The 19,513-nt window shown below is 45.1% G+C and overlaps 1 protein-coding gene across 1 annotated transcript in view; it reads left to right on the forward strand.

The window, feature by feature from the left end:
* CCDC136 (coiled-coil domain containing 136) overlaps nt 1-19,513 on the forward strand; it is an 82,228-nt gene that overhangs the window by 52,526 nt on the left and 10,189 nt on the right. The window lies entirely within an intron of this gene.

The following is a 19,513-nucleotide window of genomic DNA, read 5'->3' on the forward strand; positions in this document are numbered from 1 at the left end:
TTAATAATCTGTATAAATACTTCGAAAAGAACAATGGATTCTAAATTTCTCCTGGATCTAATATGCGTCTCTGAATGATATCAACTTCTATTCCTCCAAGAATTGAAAATAAATACAGAACAGCCTCTTTAGGGTTTGTAAAAAATGTAGAAACAGAGGGCAGTATTCATTAACTTTTCTATGCCGCAAAAGTGGCAATTTGCAGGAAAAATTTCAATTTTTATTGCCGATTCTGCCGATTTTTGCAGAATATGTGATTTGATGTGTAGAATTTCAGCTTTAGTTCAAGTGGTTTAACAAAAGTATTGCATAAACCATTTAGGAACTTTAGCCTTTTTTTTTTCCATAATCCCTCCATTTTCACAGGTTCAAAAGTAATTGAACAAACAAACATAATTATAAATTCAAGGATTATTTCTAATACTTAGATGAAAATCCTGTGCAGTCAATAACTGTCTAAAGTAGACATCACCAAATGCTGGGTTTCCTCCGTTGAGATGCTTTGCCAGGCCTTTACTGCAGCCGCCTCCAGTTACTGCTTGTTTGTGGGTCTTTCTGCCATAAGTTTTTTTTTCAGTACTGTAAATGAAAAACATGCTCAATTAGGTTAAGAACGGGTGATTGACTTGGCCATTGAAGAGTATACCAGTTCTTTTCCTTTAAGAAGCTCTTGAAATGCTTTTGCGTTATGTTTTGGGTCATTATCCATTGTACTGTGAAGCACATCCTATAAGTTTTGCAGATTTGACTGAATCTTAGCAGTAAAAGGATTTTTTCCGGCTTCCGAATGAGGAAGCCGGATAGGTGAAACTGGTTGGTACATAACTGAGAATTTTTATGGTCAACTAAAGATTTTAAATTTGCTGTCTGCCCTACAGGCCTTTTCACCTTGTAAGTAGGATAGTAAAACGTGCTGATCCTATTACAAATGTTGTCGCACAGTGGTTTTGCTCTTCTTTCTTACACAGGTGTGACAACACTGGTTGCACTAGAGTGTACAGAACATCTGGAAAAGGGAGAAGTTCGAGAGACTAAAGGGATATAAGTGAAACAGTCTGTCTTCTCCAAATAATTGACACAATAGACTGAGCGTGGGTATAAAGTGGGGGTAGGCCACAGCTTTATTATTTATAGCATGGAGGGAAAAAACCTTGTCCGCAGCTAAAACCGGAAGATCTTGATCTCGTTGACAATAACCGTCACCTCGCATGCCACGCCACCGCTGCCGCAGTGGGCACGTCCTAGTTGATACGGCAGGTGACTGTACTCCCGTCGCCCCTAGCTTGACCGGACAAGGCCCCTCCACACCGCCACAGGAGTGAGGTGTACCCCTATACCGAGCTCCTACCCCCACCAGCAAAAAGGAAAAGCGCCCTATCAATGGCATCCTGAAGGCCTGACAGGAAGATGTCCAGCCCTATGTCATTTAAATGGACACCATCCTGTAACATCAACCCCTTGTTATCCCCCTCCAATTGTCGATGGCGTATAACCACTCCTCCTATAGACCTAACATGCCGGGACACCCGCATGTTGACCATACGCCTTGCCCTTTCAATGGCCGAATGGTTGCGAGCACCATTCCACAACACCCTTGGGACTATCTCGGACCATACTATAACCAATTCAGGAAAAAAGGTGGCAAAACGATTGAAATCAGCCCTAATGATAGAAATGAGTTCCGTCACCCTAACAGAACATAGGTCGTTTCCCCCCGCATGCACGACCACAACTGCTGGTCCATTTGTGACCTTGCTTAAATTAACCACTTCAGGGAGAACCCTAAAACCCTTCCAATGCACATCCGCTTGACGGAAGCCGAGACTGGTACCCTCGGGCCGATAAGAAGCTTGTTGTGCAGCCCAATAAATGTATGAGTGGCCCAGCAGCCACACCACAGGCCTCCTGAAACCTAGAAAGAAAGAAAATAGAAATAATTATCAAATCAACAAATGAGGGCGAACATAACGGCGGAAAGCATCTGACTTCCAACGCCCCAACCTTTTAACCTCCGCATCAGACATGCCCCCAGCCTCCGCTACTGTCGCAGCGCCAATGCGGAACGAGTGAGTACCATATTCCGACGGATTTACCCCAGCTACGCCCAAACAACGCTTGAATACCTTCGTAAACTGGAATTTTGTTAAGGGGGTGCTATCGGCGTGTACCAAGAAACAAGGACCGGAGGGACGAACTGCAACATATCTCGTGATAACGTCTACCAGGCACAATGATAAAGGAAGACTAAAAATGGACAACCACGCGCCCTGCCCATATAAGTCTGTTTTGAAACGACTAACTCTCACCCTGATTGAATCGGGCAGCAAAACTACATCCTCTCTGAGGAGGCCCGCTACACGCATGCGCGAAGGGGAGACTAACTCACTTATGCGCAACGCACCAAAGAATGCTAACATAAAAGCACACTGAAACAATAAACCCTCGTACGCGGATGCGCAGGTCTCCGCCGTGCTACCTACTATCCGCTGCAATAATGAGAAAGAAACAGGCCAGCGCATGTCAACAGTTGGCTCTTCCTTCTTCCAACCCCGCAAGATCAACGAGAAAACCGGACTTTTAGTGGCGTCCAGCAAACCCAACAACTTGAACGCAAAGGCTACCCCAGACAAACGCTTTTGAGCCACCCCGGCAGACACCCCTTTATCCCGCAACCAAGACAGGTAAGTAACAGTAATACCATGGCAATTCTGATGAGAGAGGAGCACATCCTCCTCCGCGCAGGCTAACCACTCTCGCCACGCCTTACCATGCCCGCGCCATGTAGCAGGAGCAACCGAGGACTGCACCAATGGTATCAGATGTTCACTGGCAGATCCCAAAGGAAAGAGGGGCATGGGTAACCCTCCTGTTCTGCCAGCGGGTGCAGGTCCCTGAAACGATGCCACTGGAAACGAGATAAAGAGTCAGCAATCTCATTACATACACCAGGAACATGACGTGCCTTGACAACCATATTAAACGACAAACACAAGAAAACAAGATGACGTAACAAAGCCAGAACTGGCGGAGAACTCGAGGTAAGTTTGTTAATGGCTATGACAGTGCTCTCATTGTCTGACCAAAACAATATCCTCTTATTGCGCATGTCACCTCCCCATATTTCTAAGGCAACAACGATAGGGAATAACTCCAGCAGTGTCAAATTCCCAGTGAGACCTGCTGCAAATCAATCCTGGGGCCACTGATGGGCCGACCATTTATTGCCAAAAATCACGCCATAACCCAAAGACCCTGCCGCATCGGTGAACAATTCGAAATCTGCATTGCAACACTCCCGTTCAGGAAAACAAGAGAGACCGTCGTAATCCGACAAGAATTTCAACCACATACGCAGGTCGTCCTTCAAGGCTGCCGGCAGCCGGATGAAGTGATGAGGTTGCTTAACACCCGTCGTAGCCAGTGATAGACGACGCAAAAAAAACTCTACCCATGGGGAATATCCTACAAGCAAAAGCTAATTGACCCAAAAGGGATTGTAAGTCCTTCAACGTCACTTTCTTTACCTTAAGACACGAACCTATGCAGTCCTGCAGCCGGGCTAATTTGTCCTGTGGTAAACTAAGAATAATTTTTTCGGTGTCAGTCATGATACCTAGAAAAGACAAGGACGTAGAGGGACCTTCCGTTTTGTCCTCTGCCAACGGGACCCCGAACAGGGACATGAAATAACGAAAACAGTCTAACGTAGAACGACAAACCGGCGAATCAACTGGGCCAACGAACAAGAAATCATCGAGATAATGCAATACCGCGGAATTACCCGATTCCGACCTCACCACCCATTCGAGAAAAGTGCTAAACATCTCGAAATAGCGGCAAGATATGGAACACCCCATTGGTAAACAAAGATCAACATAATATAGCCCATCCAATTGACAACCAAGCAGGTGAAAACAGTCAGGATGTACTGGGAGGAGACGGAAAGCGGATTCAATATCTGACTTGGCCAGCAGGGCACCCTGGCCCGCTTTTGATACTACTTGGACGGCCCAGTCAAAAGACATGTAAGACACAGCCGCCTCCTCCTTAGGTATACCATCATTGACCGAATCACCCTCAGGGAAAGACAAATGATGGCTGAGTCTATATTTGCTGAGTTCTTTCTTGGGGACCACACCCAAAGGAGAAATCCGAAGATTCTCCAAAGGTGGGGAGGTGAAAGGGCCAGCGACGCGGCCCAGGCTAACCTCTTTATCCAACTTTTCCTGTACCACTGAGGGGAATTCCGTAACAGATTTTAAATTTGCGGCAAAAACAACCGCCACTTGCTTAACGTGCGGAATATAAAAACCATGTGAAAAACCTTCAATTAGCATTACGGCTTCCTCGGTCCTATGATACCTGTACAGACATGGGCGCATCTTTGTGATGCTCACTGGTGTCCTCTGGCTTACCTGAAGGCACAAGTCTGGCAGGCATCTTCCCCTTTTTGAAACAGCGCAAGGCTGTATGCGAACCACCGCAGAATGAACATTTGTGTTTAAATTTACATGAGTTAAAGAACCTGCAATGACCCTTGTTAAAGAGCCAGCACGCTCCGGGACGTCTCCCCACCGCTGCAGACTTTCCGGAATGTCCCGAAGCGGCGGATGACTGAAAGGAGTTAGACGGTTTTTGAGACAACATATGTTGAATCCAAACATCCGTAGCCTTTGAAGACCAGCCTCGGCGCCAGACGTCGTCTGAATTCCTCATCGTATCTCCACCAAGCTGTACCACCATGCAATTTATAAGCAGAATATATCGTATCCAAATATGTAAACAACTCAAAACTTTTTTCCGGGTGCTTTTTGCTAAACGCACTCGCTAAAACCGCAAAAGCTTGCACCCAATTCCCAAATGTTTTAGCCACTTTAGGCTTTTTATCCTCAGTTTTCTCAAACCGTCTCTCCTTATCCACTGTTAACTGTTCCGGGGACAATAATGTCCATATATCCACAAATTCACATTTCTCCACTTTTTCCTTTATGTCCGAGGACAAATGCGTCCCCAAGGGGGCGACGCCACAAAAATAAGAATCCCGAAATAATAAACCCGAATTAGCCGGGGCCAACTCAGGCGGTGCGATTGGCGCCCCTGGAGAATGCACTGACCCTCCATTTTAGCCAACATACATTTTAAAATATCCAACATTTCACCCCCGCCATTCAAGGCGGCCTTACCCCAAGCTGGAACGCAGGACAACTCACCAGTCATATGCGTCGAGGCAAGTGCATCAGGAGTCGACACGGTAGGCAGCGGAGGAACTACGGTAACCGCAGCAGCAGGTGCAGATGGATGTCTCTCCTGCCCTCGGTCGTGTGACCGCCTGCTCCGCCCATGTCTCCGGCTCCTATGTGAACACCTCGTAAAGCGACTGTCCCTACTGCTCACAGACGATGACGATGAATGGTGACCAGACCAGCCCCTGCGGGAACTGCGGGAACGTCTTCTACTATGCTTGCTCCTGGAATGGCGTATATAACCGCTCCGGCGTTCCCCGCTACAAGAACGCCCAGGTGATCGACTGCGCCTCCTACGCCTATTATCTATGCAGCGACTCGACCCAGCCACAGATGGGGAAATGCTACGCCCACCACGGGGCCCATCTCTCTGGCATGATACACGGGCCCTGTGACGCTGTCCAGCAATGGGGACCTGAGCGCCATCCGTAGGCGTGCCTGGCACGCAATCAAAAAGCTCATCCGAGCTGTGAAAGGCCTGAGAGCCAAGCTCCTCTTGGGGAACTACATCACTATAGATTCTTCCCTGTTGAGCCTGCAATTCCGCAGAACCGACACTAGGTGGCAGTGTTGCTGCATTTACTGTGGGAAGCTGTAGTGCAGGGGGAGGAGGAGCTGTTTTACTCCCGAACCATCCAGCTAAACGGCCTTGTGGCCTGGTGACTGGCTCTGTAGTAGCCTCTAAAGCCACCCCATTATCAATAATATGTGGACTAGCAGCAGGGGAACTTGCCCTAGCAATCCCCTGCTGCCCTGAACGCTGCTCTGCTGCTAATGCAGAGCGGTCACGTGACAGGGCTCCCTCAGCTGTACTAGGCAGCGCCTGTGGGTTTCTAGCTGGAGCTCTGCCTCTTTGACGAGGCAGAGCAGGAGAGGGACTCAGACGGGAGGGGGGACGGCAGCGCCGCGCAGGCCGCGCCTGCCTACCTGTTGGACGCCCAGCGACATCAGACGGCTGATCAGGGGGAGACACAAGCAGAGAGGAAAGCCATCCTGCTCCCTCCCTCTCAATCTTCTCCTTCAGGAGTGCCATCAACGCTGCGTCCGCCATGCTACTACTCTAACAAGGTTAGTAGGACAATCTCTAGGGTTCCTGCCACGATCCAAAGGGGGGTCCAAGAGGAAGCAAATCCCCCGTGTAGCCTAATTTATATGGGTGGGAGAGGGCCCACCCAGGATACTCCCAACAACCCCACCCTACCTAGGGGATAAGCCTGCTGGGTAAATCCCTTAAAGGGAATGTGTTGCCAGCAAAACATGTTTTTTTTTTTTTAGTTAAACAATTAGTGTGTAGGTGATTAAACATTGTTCACATTTTTTTTATTTTTTCACGAGTCAGGAAATATTATAAATTAGATTCTAATTTATAATATTTCCCAGCGCTGGTCACTAGATGGAGCTATTCCCAAAATTGCAGCATTGCATGTGGTAAAGCAACCACATTGCTTTTTGCTGCAAAATTGGGATAAAATCACTCGCTCTAGTGAGCTCTGAGAATCCCCCCCTCCTTTATCCTGGCTAGTGCCGGGAGAAACAAGGGTATTGAACTGTCTAACCTCCTACACTGTGTGTCGCCATTTTTTGAGCTAACACACAGTGTAGTAGGTTTACATACAGTAGTAAACACACACAAACACGAACATACATAGAAATCTCTTACCTGCTCCTGCCGCCGCGGCTCCCTCCGGCCCGTCCGCTCCGTCTGCTGCCGCTGCTTCATGTGCACAAGTCCGGAAGCCGCGACCGGAAGTAGTAATCTTACTGTCCCGGCGCGACTTCCGGTCCACAAGAAAATGGCGCCGGACGGCGCGCATTTCAAATTGGTCTGTGTGGGAGCGGCGCATGCGCCGTTCCCACACAGACGGCGTACACAGAAGTGGATGGGACGGGGCCCGTTCGCAGTCCCTATGGGACTGTGGCTGCCGTATTCCATGTCTGTATGTGTCGTTAATCGGCACATACAGAAATGGAAAAAAAAATGGCAGCCCCCATAGGGAAGAAAAAGTGTAAAAATAGAAAAAAGTAACACACAAACACACAAATAAATAAAAACGTTTTTAATAAAACACTAACATAAAACTGACATGAAAAAAAAATTTTTGGCGACACTGTTCCTTTAAGGGGACATACCCTATAGTCACCAGCTCCCAAGCCTAAACAGCATGGGAGCTGTGAGGAACATGGTATTGCCAGATTCTAGCTAATGATCGGCATCCATAGCATACAAGCAAACAAGAGGTACGAGAGTGAGAAGATGGACGAGATCACCGATCGAGTTGGGCTGCGGTATATACACCTTTGGGAGAAAGAACCGTCATGAACGGTGAGGTAGAAGTTCTTCTGGACAGCACTTGACTGGAGCCAATTTCATCCTTACAACAGAACAATAAAGAAGTACAGTTTTTGAAATTTTGTGTTCACGTAACTCAAAGTAGAAAATATCGCCTGGACAAGAATGCTTAAAAAATATTTTAATTTTATTAAGTCTTTAAAGTGGTCTAATCAAGCCAATAATTCCTATAGATACCAGGCTAAAAAGGTAGGTAAGACTAGATAAGGGTGCCAATATACTTGGTTTAAATTATTATGGAACTATTCCAAATATCTCGTTAAAACATATAAATTCAGTCCCTACCTGGACTAGATAGCAGTGTGCATTCACACCGAGTAAAGATCTGATACCTAGCAGCAGAGTCTGTGTGAACACTCAGTAGAAGAAACGCAGCACCTGCGACACAGTGTGCATTCACACTGGAATGAGCCACAGCACCTACATTTCTTGTGCACTAGCACCCAATATAGGGCTGGATTCACACGAGCACATTACGTCCGTAATGGATGGAACGTATTTCGGCCGCAAGTCCCGGACTGAACACCTTGCAGGGAGCCGGGCTTCTAGCATCATAGTTATGTACGATACTAGGATTCCCTGCCTCTCCGTGGAACTACTGTCCCGTTCTGAAAACGTGATTACAGTACGAGACAGTTGTCCTGCAGCGAGGCAGGGACTCCTAGCGTCGTACATAACTATGAAGCTAGGAGCCCGGCTCCCTGCAGTGTGTTCGGTCCGGGACTTGCGGCCGAAATACGTTCCGTCCATTACGGACGTAATGTGCTCGTGTGAACCCAGCCTCACAGTGCAGCACCTAGAGCAGTATTGTGCATTCCCACTTACAAGGGACTGTACATTTAAACAAATGTGTGCATTCACACTAGATAAATATATACTAAGTGTGCATTCACACTAAATAGATATGGTATACTAAGTGTGCATTCACACTAGTCAGCAATATCTACAACACAGAGTACATTATCGCTGAGATGAGCATCAGCACATGCAAGTAGTGTGCATTCACACTCCCCAATTCAGCGTAACACCTATAGCAGTAGTGTGCATTCACATATACCACGTTTCCACGTCCTTATTTTATTTAGAGCGTTTCTTCATAGGCATGTGTATTGAGACAGGGCAGATTAGCACATCAGTTTCTTGTGCAATATTGTCTAACCGCTCTGTATCTGCTAGAGCTTTTCTCCTAACAGCATGGTTCTGGTATCTGACCGCAGCGATGCAACAGAACGCCAGCTATTTAGGCTTTTAGCCCTGCCCTTTGGGAGGCTGGACGATTACCTCAAATTCCCAATCAGAGCGCGCCACGTCATCAGACGCCGTGCTCATTCAAGAGCTCATCTAAATCACTCCTCCCCGGGCATTTGGAACGACATTTAACGTCATGTAACTATGGGAATCACCAAGCGTCTGTATTTCTAAATAATGACGTATATATAGGAGGCGTTTAATTTTTGTTCAGTGTGAATATATATTTTCTCTAAATTGTTCCACCCTTTTAAATGATAGGATATGAGGACGTCAATGACAACATTGCAACTGACAGAAATCAGAATAGGGAATGTCATCAGGATCTTTTAGGCCTCATGCACACGACCGTAAAAACTCCCGTTATTACGGGTCGTAATTACGACCCGTAATAACGGGCTCATAGACTTCTATTGGCGACGGGTGCCTTCCCGTTTTCTCACGGGAAGGTGCCCGTGCCGTTGAAAAAGATAGAACATGTCCTATTTCAGGCCGTAAGAACGGCACGGACAGTCCATAGAAGTCTATGGAGCTCTCGTAATGACGGGTGGCTACATGTGTGCACCCGTCATTACGGCAGCGTTGCTAAGCGACGTCAGTAAATAGTCACTTTCCAGGGAGCTGAAAGAGTTAACTGATCGGCAGTAACTCTTTCAGCACCCTGGACAGTGACTACCGATCAGTATAAACCTGTAAAAAATAAAAATAAAAGACGTTCATACTTACCGACAACTTCCTGCTTCCTCCAGTCCGGTCTCCCGCCCGTTGCCTTGGTGACGCGTCCCTCTCGACATCCGGCCCGACGTCCTGGATGACGTTTCAGGTCATGTGACCGCTGCAGCCAATCACAGGTCAATCACAGGCTGCAGCGGTCACATGGACTGCCGCGTCATCCAGGGATGTCGGGCTGGATGTGAAGAGAGGGACGCGTCACCAAGACAACGGCCGGGTAAGTATGAATTTCTTTAACTTTTATTACAGAAAAGGCTGTCCCTTCTCTCTATCCTGCACTGATAGAGAGAAGGGGCTGCCGATTAGTGCAGTGCTATTTTGCCGCCAAAAACGTGCCCGTAAATACGGGTGGAATACGGGTGACACCGGACCCATATTTACGGGCACGGGTTCGTAAATACTGGTGCAAAACGGGTGGAATACGTGTGACACCGGACCCGTATTTACGTCAGTATTTACGGGTGGGAAAAAATACGGTCGTGTGCATGAGGCCAGAGTGTGACCTCATTCATAGGCGTATAATAATTTTTTTGATATATACAAAGGGGCGTTTTTTTTATTTTTTATCTGGTAGTTATCCTTTAAATTATCAAAAGTTAAATTATAGAATGGAATATTACACTAAGGGTATGTTCACACGCAGTGTTTTCAGACGTAATTCTGGCGTTTTACGCCTCGAATTACGCCTAAAAAAAAAGCCCCTAATACGCCTGAAAACATCTGCCCATTGCTTTCAATGGAAATTACGATGTGCCGTTCCCACGAGCCTTTATTTTACGCGTCGCTGTAAAAATACGGCGCGTAAAATGACGGCTCGTCAAAAGAAGTGCAGGACACTTCTTGGGACGTTTTTGGAGGCATTTTTCATTGATTGGAGGCATTTTTCAAACAGCTCCAAAAACGGCCGTAAAATACGCAGCGAAAAACGCGAGTTGTTAAAAAAAGTTTGAAAATCAGGAGCTGTTTTCGCCTGAAAACAGCTCCGTATTTTCAGACGTTTCTGGTCACTGTTTGTGAACATACCCTTACACTGCCTCAAACGTCAGTAATCTGAGTTAATTCTCAGTCTGCGGTTACTATCGTAAAAGACAGGAACAACCAGCTCAACTGCTTCCAGTATCTGATAGTGGCATTATAACTAAAATTCATCCTGATTTAGGAGTTAACTAACCACAATGCATGTTGTGCTGAGAAAGTCAGCATCAGCCCACACTGAAATCCTATTGTGAGAAGTAGGACACTGGGAGCTGTACATTGTAAAGAAAGAGGCTGGAACCTGTCTTCTGAGCAGTGGCGTAACTACCGCTGTAGCAGCCTTAGTGGCTGCTACTGGGCCCGCGGCATAAGGGGGCCCTTGCCACCAGCCGGCACGGGCACCCCATGCCCTGAGGCGCCGCTAGCAGCCGCTATGGCTGCTTCAACGGTTGCAACACCACATTCAATAGATGCTATTGGACACTATGACAGAGCAGGGAGGTATCTCCCTGCTCTGCCATAGGCTACTGAAACAGTGCCGTAGCTCCAGGGGTCGCAATTGCAACCAGCCGGCACGGGCACCCCATGCCCTGAGGCGCCGCTAGCAGCCGCTATGGCTGCTTCAACGGTTGCAACACCACATTCAATAGATGCTATTGGACACTATGACAGAGCAGGGAGGTATCTCCCTGCTCTGCCATAGGCTACTGAAACAGTGCCGTAGCTCCAGGGGTCGCAATTGCAACCTGGCCCCTAATCCTAAGGGGCCAACAGACACACAGTGCTGACCGCACTGGTACAGCTTCCCGAAGCTGATGGCTCCTTGCTCCAGCATTCACTCTGCCGTGAGCGGCTCGGCACAGGCAGGCGCGATATAGTGACGTCATCGCGTCTGTCTGCGCCGAGTCACTCACAGCACAGACCGGAGAGGGATCCTCCACCCGTCGTGGGAACGGGGATAGGTAAGTAATTATGTTATTATTTTTCTAATAGGCACTATGGGGCATTATACTGGGTAGGAAAGGGGGCTGATATGGTCGCTGCTATAGGAGCATTTTACTATATGAGGGGCATTATCTGTATGGGCGGCAATACACTGTGGGAACATTATATGATGGGGACAGCTATGGGGGCATTATACTGTATGGGGGCATTATACTGTGTGTTCCTCTATAAATCCAGTGACTCTTTTATTTTCTTCTCCATCTGACAGACATTTATGGCGATTTTTCCTGACCACTGCAGAGTTTCCTGCCGAGATATATGTGCCCCTCACTTTTGCAGCCATTTCAAGCCTCTATAGAAACACAACAATTCAGACACCAAACACCCTAAATTGTTCCATACCCCAGACCAGATCCATAAGTTATTCCAGACCCCAGACCAGACCCCTAAATTATTGCAGACCCCAGACCACACCCTAGAATACATACAGATCCCATACCTTCTAAGCTTTTACAATATCCAGACCCCGAGAACAAACACTCTAAATAAATACAGACCCCAGACCAGGCCCCCTAAATACAGACCCTGGACCAGACCCCTAAATACAAACCCCCAGACCTGACCTCCAAAACTAATACTAACCCAAACCACCTAAATACATACATTTAAAGTAATACAGACCCCAGATTTGACCCCTAAACTAATACAGACCCTAGGCCAGACCTTTAAATACAGATCCCTAAACTAATGCAAACCCCAAGCCTGACCCCCTAAGTACAAACCCCTAAACTAATACAGACACCAGGCATGATCCCTAAATTATTACAGACCCCAGGTCTGACCCTCAAAACTAAGACAGACTCCAGACCAGACCCCCTAAATACAAACCCCGGGCCCCTAAATACAGACCCCTTAAACTAATACAGGCCCCAGACCCTATATACTTACATAGCAGCTTACACTCTTTTCTATGAAGTCTTGCTGCGCTACTCTTGCAGTGAAACCTGCCCACATGGTCATGTGAACTTATGTCTGCAGGTCTATCATTAGTAACAAGGCCTGCAAACATATGGTCATCTGACCTTATGTCTGCAGATCTTTTTGCAGGTCATACACAAAGCACCTCTGTCGTGGTTTTTGCCGTGATTCTCAATGTGTTTTTACTCTTTGGGTAGTCATGGGCCCCTATGGTAATCCGCCACTGTTGCAGGTCATACACAAAGCAGTTTTTGGGCAAAAAAGTGACACAACTGCAATGTGCTTTTACTCTTTGGGCAGCCATGGGCTTCCTGGGAGCCTTGGAACCCCGAACTGCCATCCCAAACGCCCTATGGTAATCCGCCACTGACTGTTCCTCACGTAGGAGTATATTAACACAAGAACTATGGGCCACATTTATTACAACAATAGCACAAGTATTCTGGCGTAATTAATTTAAAATGATTGGTTCCCTGAGTTACATTTATCACCATGTTTTCTGACAGTTTTTTCCTAACTGACACTAAAGTGGCTGTGGCAACTTTACAAAAGGACTTACAAAGCTCAGTAGCTGCGCCGTAATCCTCAAACTATGCATGCGGTGTAAAGAAATATGACATGCGCTACCATAATATTCCATACCTGCCAATTAATATGCCCATGTGTTTTCCTTGTGATGACTATACTGTATGTATGCTTGATACCTTTGTGATAGCATTTCTTATTCTGGCTCTCCAAGTATTTTTTCTTATCTTTTAGTCATCTTAACTGATTATAAATAATCATCCTTCTTCACTACCAGTTTTACTGTGCTAAATGTCGAGTTCAGTGCTAGGTCGGACACCCTGGAGGGAAGACAAGATCGTTTTTTATACCACTATACTGCTATTTTATACCATATAGGATAGGGACACCACTGCTGCCTCTATTACCTGTACCTCATTGCAATTCACTGTCACAGTGGCTACCTGCAACTGCCATGAGGGGGAGCTCACTGCATACAGATATATACCGCTTCTATTTTGAAATAATATACTTAGTACCATAAATATGCAAATAGCTTATAAACATGGGAGGACTCCATGTTATTTGTTAACGTGGCAACACAACAAAGGAGAAACTTGGGGTATTGCACATAGCACGTTGCACATGATTGAAAGTCCATAATAAGTATCAAAAAGAAGGCAAATTTGCTCATATCAAAATGTCAAAAGTTAAAACACATCTATTGTGGTGCACGTCTAAAGTCACAGATAATACATTCCTGAATACAAAATACCCAATATAATAAAGTATAATGTCATAAGTTACAATATACAGAATATCAAGTGATTAAATATTCAAAGGCATTCATTGTATTAGCGCAGGCATAAAATACCGTGCACATCCATATATACATGTTGGCAAATGACATATGAATAAAAAACTATTTTACTATATCATATAATGACACCATAAAGAACATGGAGTCCTTCACACTAAAAAAAATACAAATATTATACCCAGTGTGTTAGCTACAATTGATGACAAAAATCTGTGACAATAATTATCCTAACGAGGTGACTAAGAAACCAACTTAAACATGTATGACATTTACACAGGATATGCCATAAATGCCTGATAAATGCATTTCCCAGAGGCTCCTCACCTATCAGGAAAACAGGGTCCCCTGACCCCTGTTTGCCGATTTACGGCCACCGCATTCACCGTAGAATTTTATTTAAAGGTGGTTGCAAGCAGTGCTCAGCTCTTTATGTAACTCCCATAAAACTCAATGGAGAGTGTATTGGTAAATGGGTGTGATGGGCCCTTCGTTCTCTCAATAGGTGAAGAGGTAGGACCTACACCTATCAGGCAGAATACTTCTTTAATCCGGTGTAGCCTTGACAGCATCAGACGGGTAGACCACAAGCGGGATTTGATGTAACAATACAGGGTTTTATTCAGAGCAAATTAAACAGGGTGTTTTTACAGTAACAAATAAAGTCCAAAGAAAAAGAAACAATAGATGTGCTTTCTTCAGCCAAACAGAAATGTTTAAAGACCCTTGTTTTTTAGTAACCAACACTCAGCTTGTTGCTCACCCAGGAACCGTGTAGGCAGTGGCGTAACTACCACCGTAGCAGCAGTAGCGGCTGCTACGGGGCCCGCGGCATGAGGGGGCCCGTGTCGCCCGCCGGCACGGGCCCCCACCATGGCCGGAGGCTCCGCTAGCAGCCGCTATGGCTGCTACAGCGGGACGCCACTGAACACTACGGCAGAGCAGGGAGGTATCTCCCCGCTCTGCCATTAACTGGTTCCCGACCGCTGGCTGTATTTTTACGGCCAGCGGTCAGGGTCCTTAAAACCCGAGCCATAGACTTTCTACGGCTCGGGTTTTAACTTGCTGCCCGCGCGATCGGGCAGCTGAATGTCGGGTCTCCGGCTGTCAGTGACTGCCGGGGACCCTGAGGAGAGGATAGAAGCAGCTTTCGCTGCTTCTGTCTTCTCCGATCACTTGTACACAGCGCTGAATGTGCGCTGTGTACAGGAATAGAGACAGCAGCAGCGGTGCTGTCTCTATTCCTCCCGGTGATCATGTGACTGGTCACATGATCGCCGGGTGCCGTTAGTGGCAGACTGTTGCTGGGTCTTACTAGACCCAGCACAGCCCTATTAGTGACAATAGTCACTATTAGAGGGCTGATTTCCCCTGTAACTGGGGCTGCTGTGCATCTCCAGTTACAGTGGAAAAACATGGTGTAAAAGAGAGAAAAAATATATATAAAGTTCCCCAAAGGTCTTCTTTGACCTTTGGGGGACAGACTTATAGTAATAAAAAAATAGTAAAGTAAAGTGCAAAAAAAATGTAAATAATAAATATACATAAAATACCCACCCCAAAACAAAACGTTCCCCCCGCCAATCATTGTTGTAACGCTAGCGCTGACCCAATTACCCTAATATAGACATGTAATATATAAAAATTTACGGTAGACAATGGCGATCACAAATAAAAGGTCTATTTTAGGGTAAAACTATGTTATTACCAAAAAAGCTTAAATGTAAAAAAGCTTATTGTAAAAAGCTTAAATGTAAAAAAGCTTATTTTTTTACTATTATTTTCAAACTTTATGAATAAAAATTCTAAAATAGCAAAAAAGGTGTGTATAAAAACGATAAAAAATAAAACCTGCATTGTCTACGGAAAAAACGTCGCAAAAATCACGTCGTTAGCCCAACAAATAAAAAAGTTATAGCCATTTAACTAACAAATGCTAAAAATGGCTAAACGGTGTCTGGTCCTGAAGGCGCAAAATAGAGCAAAAGACATGTATCCCCTCTCCACAGGATCTCCACAGGACAGGGGATACATGTGTGATCGCAGGCAGGGATAGGGAGAACGGGGGACTGAAAGTCCCCTGAAGTTCTCCATCACAAACCTCGGACTTCCGTGGTCTGTATCGGCAGCTCCGTAGAAATGAATGGAGCGCCGGTCGTGCTTGTGCGCATGCGTGACCAGCGCTCCTTTCATTTTTATTGAGCTGCGCAGACGCCGGAAGTCAGAGGTTTGTCATGGAGAAGTTCAGTCCCCCGTTCTCCCTATCGCTGCCAGCGATCACGCATGTATCCCCTATCCTGTGGAGATCCTGTGGAGAGGGGATACATGTATTTTGTAGGACACATTGTAGGTCGAATTTTTTTGGGAGGGGGGACGCTGTATGGTGTTCCCTACAGGGGAGGGAGCGCTGTATGGCGTTCCCTACAGGGGGGGTGTGGCTGTATGGCGTTCCCTACAGCGGGGAGCTGTATGGCGTTCCCTACAGGGGGGGCTGTATGGCGTTCTCTACAGGGGGGGGGCTGTATGCCATTCTCTACAGGGGGGGCTGTATGGCGTTATCTACAGGGGGGCTGTATGGCGTTCTCTACAGGGGGATGCATGGCGCTATCTACAGAGGGGTAGCTGTATGGCGTTATCTACAGGGGGGGGCTGTAAAAAAGGCACTATCTACAAGGGGGGGGTTGTGTGACACCCAGAGGAGGGGGGGCCCCAGTCAAAAGTTTGCTATGGGGCCCAGTCTTTCCTAGTTACGCCCCTGCGTGTAGGTTCTGGCAATAGTTTGCCACTTCAGTAGAGCCCGTCAGACTCAGCACTTCACCTTCATGCCACTCACACATAACATAATCTACTGCCCAAGTCAGTTGGTCTCTTTTAATTAAACGAGGAGCCCAACTGTACTCTAAGTCAGACAGGGAGAAATCATGGAGTGCCCATTTACTCTGGAGTTTATACCACTGAGAGTAAAGTAAAAAAAATAGTGTAGTACCGTGTTAGCCAGAAACAATATGCAATGTTAAATACTTTTGTGTCAAAAAAGACAAAAGTATAGTAGGTATAATACCTTTATTGGCTAACCATAAAAATTATAAATGCAAGCTTTCAGAGCACAGAGGCTCCTTCTTCAGGCAGGTTTACAAATGAATGACTTAGAAAAAAGCACAACATTTAAGATGTTACACAAAGACAATTAGTACATGAGGTGATACATCATTAAAGAGGCTCTGTCACCACCTTGTAAGTGCCCTATCTCCCACATAATCTGATTGGCGCTGTAATGTAGATAACAACAGTGGTTTTTATTTTGAATAACGATTATTTTTGAGCAAGTTATGAGCAATTTTAGATTTATGCTAATTAGTTTTTTAATACACAACTGGGCGTATGTGACAGCACAGCGTGATCTCACGAGATTACGCTGTGCTGAGTACAAATGGACATGAATGGAGAGAACTGTATGACACTGATTGGTCAGCGTCATACACTTCTCTTTACACCGCCCACTTGGTAAAAAGGTAAAAAATAGCCCAGTTGTCTATTAACAAATGAATTAGTATGAATCTAAAATTGCTCATAACTTGCTAAAAAATGATAGTTTTTCAAAATAAAAACCACTGTTGTTATCTTCATTACAGCGCCAATCAGATTATGTTGGAGATAGGGCACTTATAATGTGGTGACAGAGCCTCTTTAAGATAAGCCGGGGCAATACAACTGAGGTTATAGGGGTGATGACTTAGGAGTTAAGGCATCTGGAATCAGTCTGATGGTGTGTCCATGTAGTGGCTCATAAATCCAGGTACTTATCTTAATGATGTATCACATCTTAAATGTTGTGCTTTTTTCTAAGTCATTCATTTGTAAACTTGTCTGACGAAGGGGCCTATGTGCTCTGAAAGCCGCATCATTTTTATGGTTAGCCAATCAAGGTATCATACCTACTATACTTTTGTCACAAAAGTATTTAACATTGCATACCACTGAGAGTAGCAGTCTCAGTGGCACATACCTGCCATCTAGCACTTTGCTTGCTAACTGCTTACACAGGTTATTTATAAACAAGACGTTTAAAGCAAACCTGTCACCTTAAAAATGCTGTCCAATCTATGGACACGATTTGGTATAGCTTGTATTTTATTATTTTAAATCCCAGCTCGTCTATGCTTAGAAGTCTAGTGGGTGGTACTACTCAGTGATTGACAGCGTCCCCCGTATTAGTGTACATACAGGATAAGTGTAATATTTTCATTAGGATCCCCCACTGGACTCCTAAGCACAGAATAAGCAGAGATATAAATGAATAAAATACAGGTCATCCTGAATATTTTCCTAAAGAACTATATATTAATCTACTCAGTTCTTCCTGCTTTATATCATGAAAATCATACTGCATGTTCAACATGACAGGTTACCTTTAAGGAAATGACAACATGTAGAAAAGAAGACAGCACGGCACTCACCATTTGCAAAAGGTTTCTCTTTATTCCAAGATTGAGGCAGGCAACACGGGATTCAAAAGACAACAGAGCCCTTTAAGGAACACTGGGAAATGGCGTCCATGGTAGAATACCTAGGAAACTTCTAAGACAAAAAAATAAAAAAATTCTAACTGGAATTTGCCAAAATTAATGTTAAAAAGTTTATTCTAAGGAAGTTTCCTTTGCCTAGATAAAACACAATTAGATATTATTGTTGAACCACGCCAATTCTATATTTGCTAAAAACGAGACAAAAGCTTTCAAAGAAAAGTCTTAGCCGAATAATAACTCAAACTTTCCATAAAAGCACACGGGGACATAAGAGATTAAACATTAGGCCACTGTGAAGTGCCTTGCTATGAGTCCTGACGTTAAAGGGGTCGTCTGATGAAGAACCTAGCTGCAACACTATTATTACTAAATATTGTCAAACAAGTGCTGTGGACTCAACCATGTGGTTAGAATACGGCGCACGATTCTGAAAGGCTGCATCACTTTATGAAGAGCAGCTTATAGATGTGTGATAAAAAAAATCCCTATAAAGTAATAGATCTGTAATACATGGTTGTGCCAAGTTCTCCAAAGCAGGACGGCTCTTTGCAGCATCACTCAATTCTTGTTATTAGTCGAAGGTCCTGAGCAGGGGACCACCCACTAAACGGGCCATCTTTCCCAATAGGTCATATGGAGAAACTTTTTTAACATTTTATTTAAAAAACAAATATTGGGACCCTTTAACCTAAACAAGAATTTTATACTGCTTTACTGATAGTTTGAAACACTTTACTCAAGAAAACCGCTACAATTCTCTCAGGATTGACGAGTACTTGCTCCCAACTGCAAGTTTCAGCTCTTTACCGAAATATTCAGGCTGGGAGTCGCCATAATTAAAATACAGAGTCCTTTTTTGAACCCTGCCCTGAATGAAAGTTCAGCGAGCTAATAAACCGTAGAATTTTGCCCTTGCAGCATCACTTTATAAATAGATGACGAAATCAGTTTAAATTCTAGAAAAAATATGAATCTGTTGAATGTGAAATAAAGAATGGTAGATACCGAATACTTTGGCTAGTTTTAATTCAGCTTAGGAAAAAAGATGAAAAAAAAACCATGGATTATAATTTTGGCAATATCTATATATCTTATATGCCAATGCAACCCTACCATCTTAAAAGTAGCAATCAACAATGGTCTTATATTATATTCACTGTGACCTTTACAAGGGTCATTAGCTGGAATTAAACTG

Source organism: Rhinoderma darwinii, chromosome 3, assembly GCF_050947455.1.
Source record: "Rhinoderma darwinii isolate aRhiDar2 chromosome 3, aRhiDar2.hap1, whole genome shotgun sequence".
Lineage (NCBI taxonomy): Eukaryota > Metazoa > Chordata > Amphibia > Anura > Rhinodermatidae > Rhinoderma > Rhinoderma darwinii.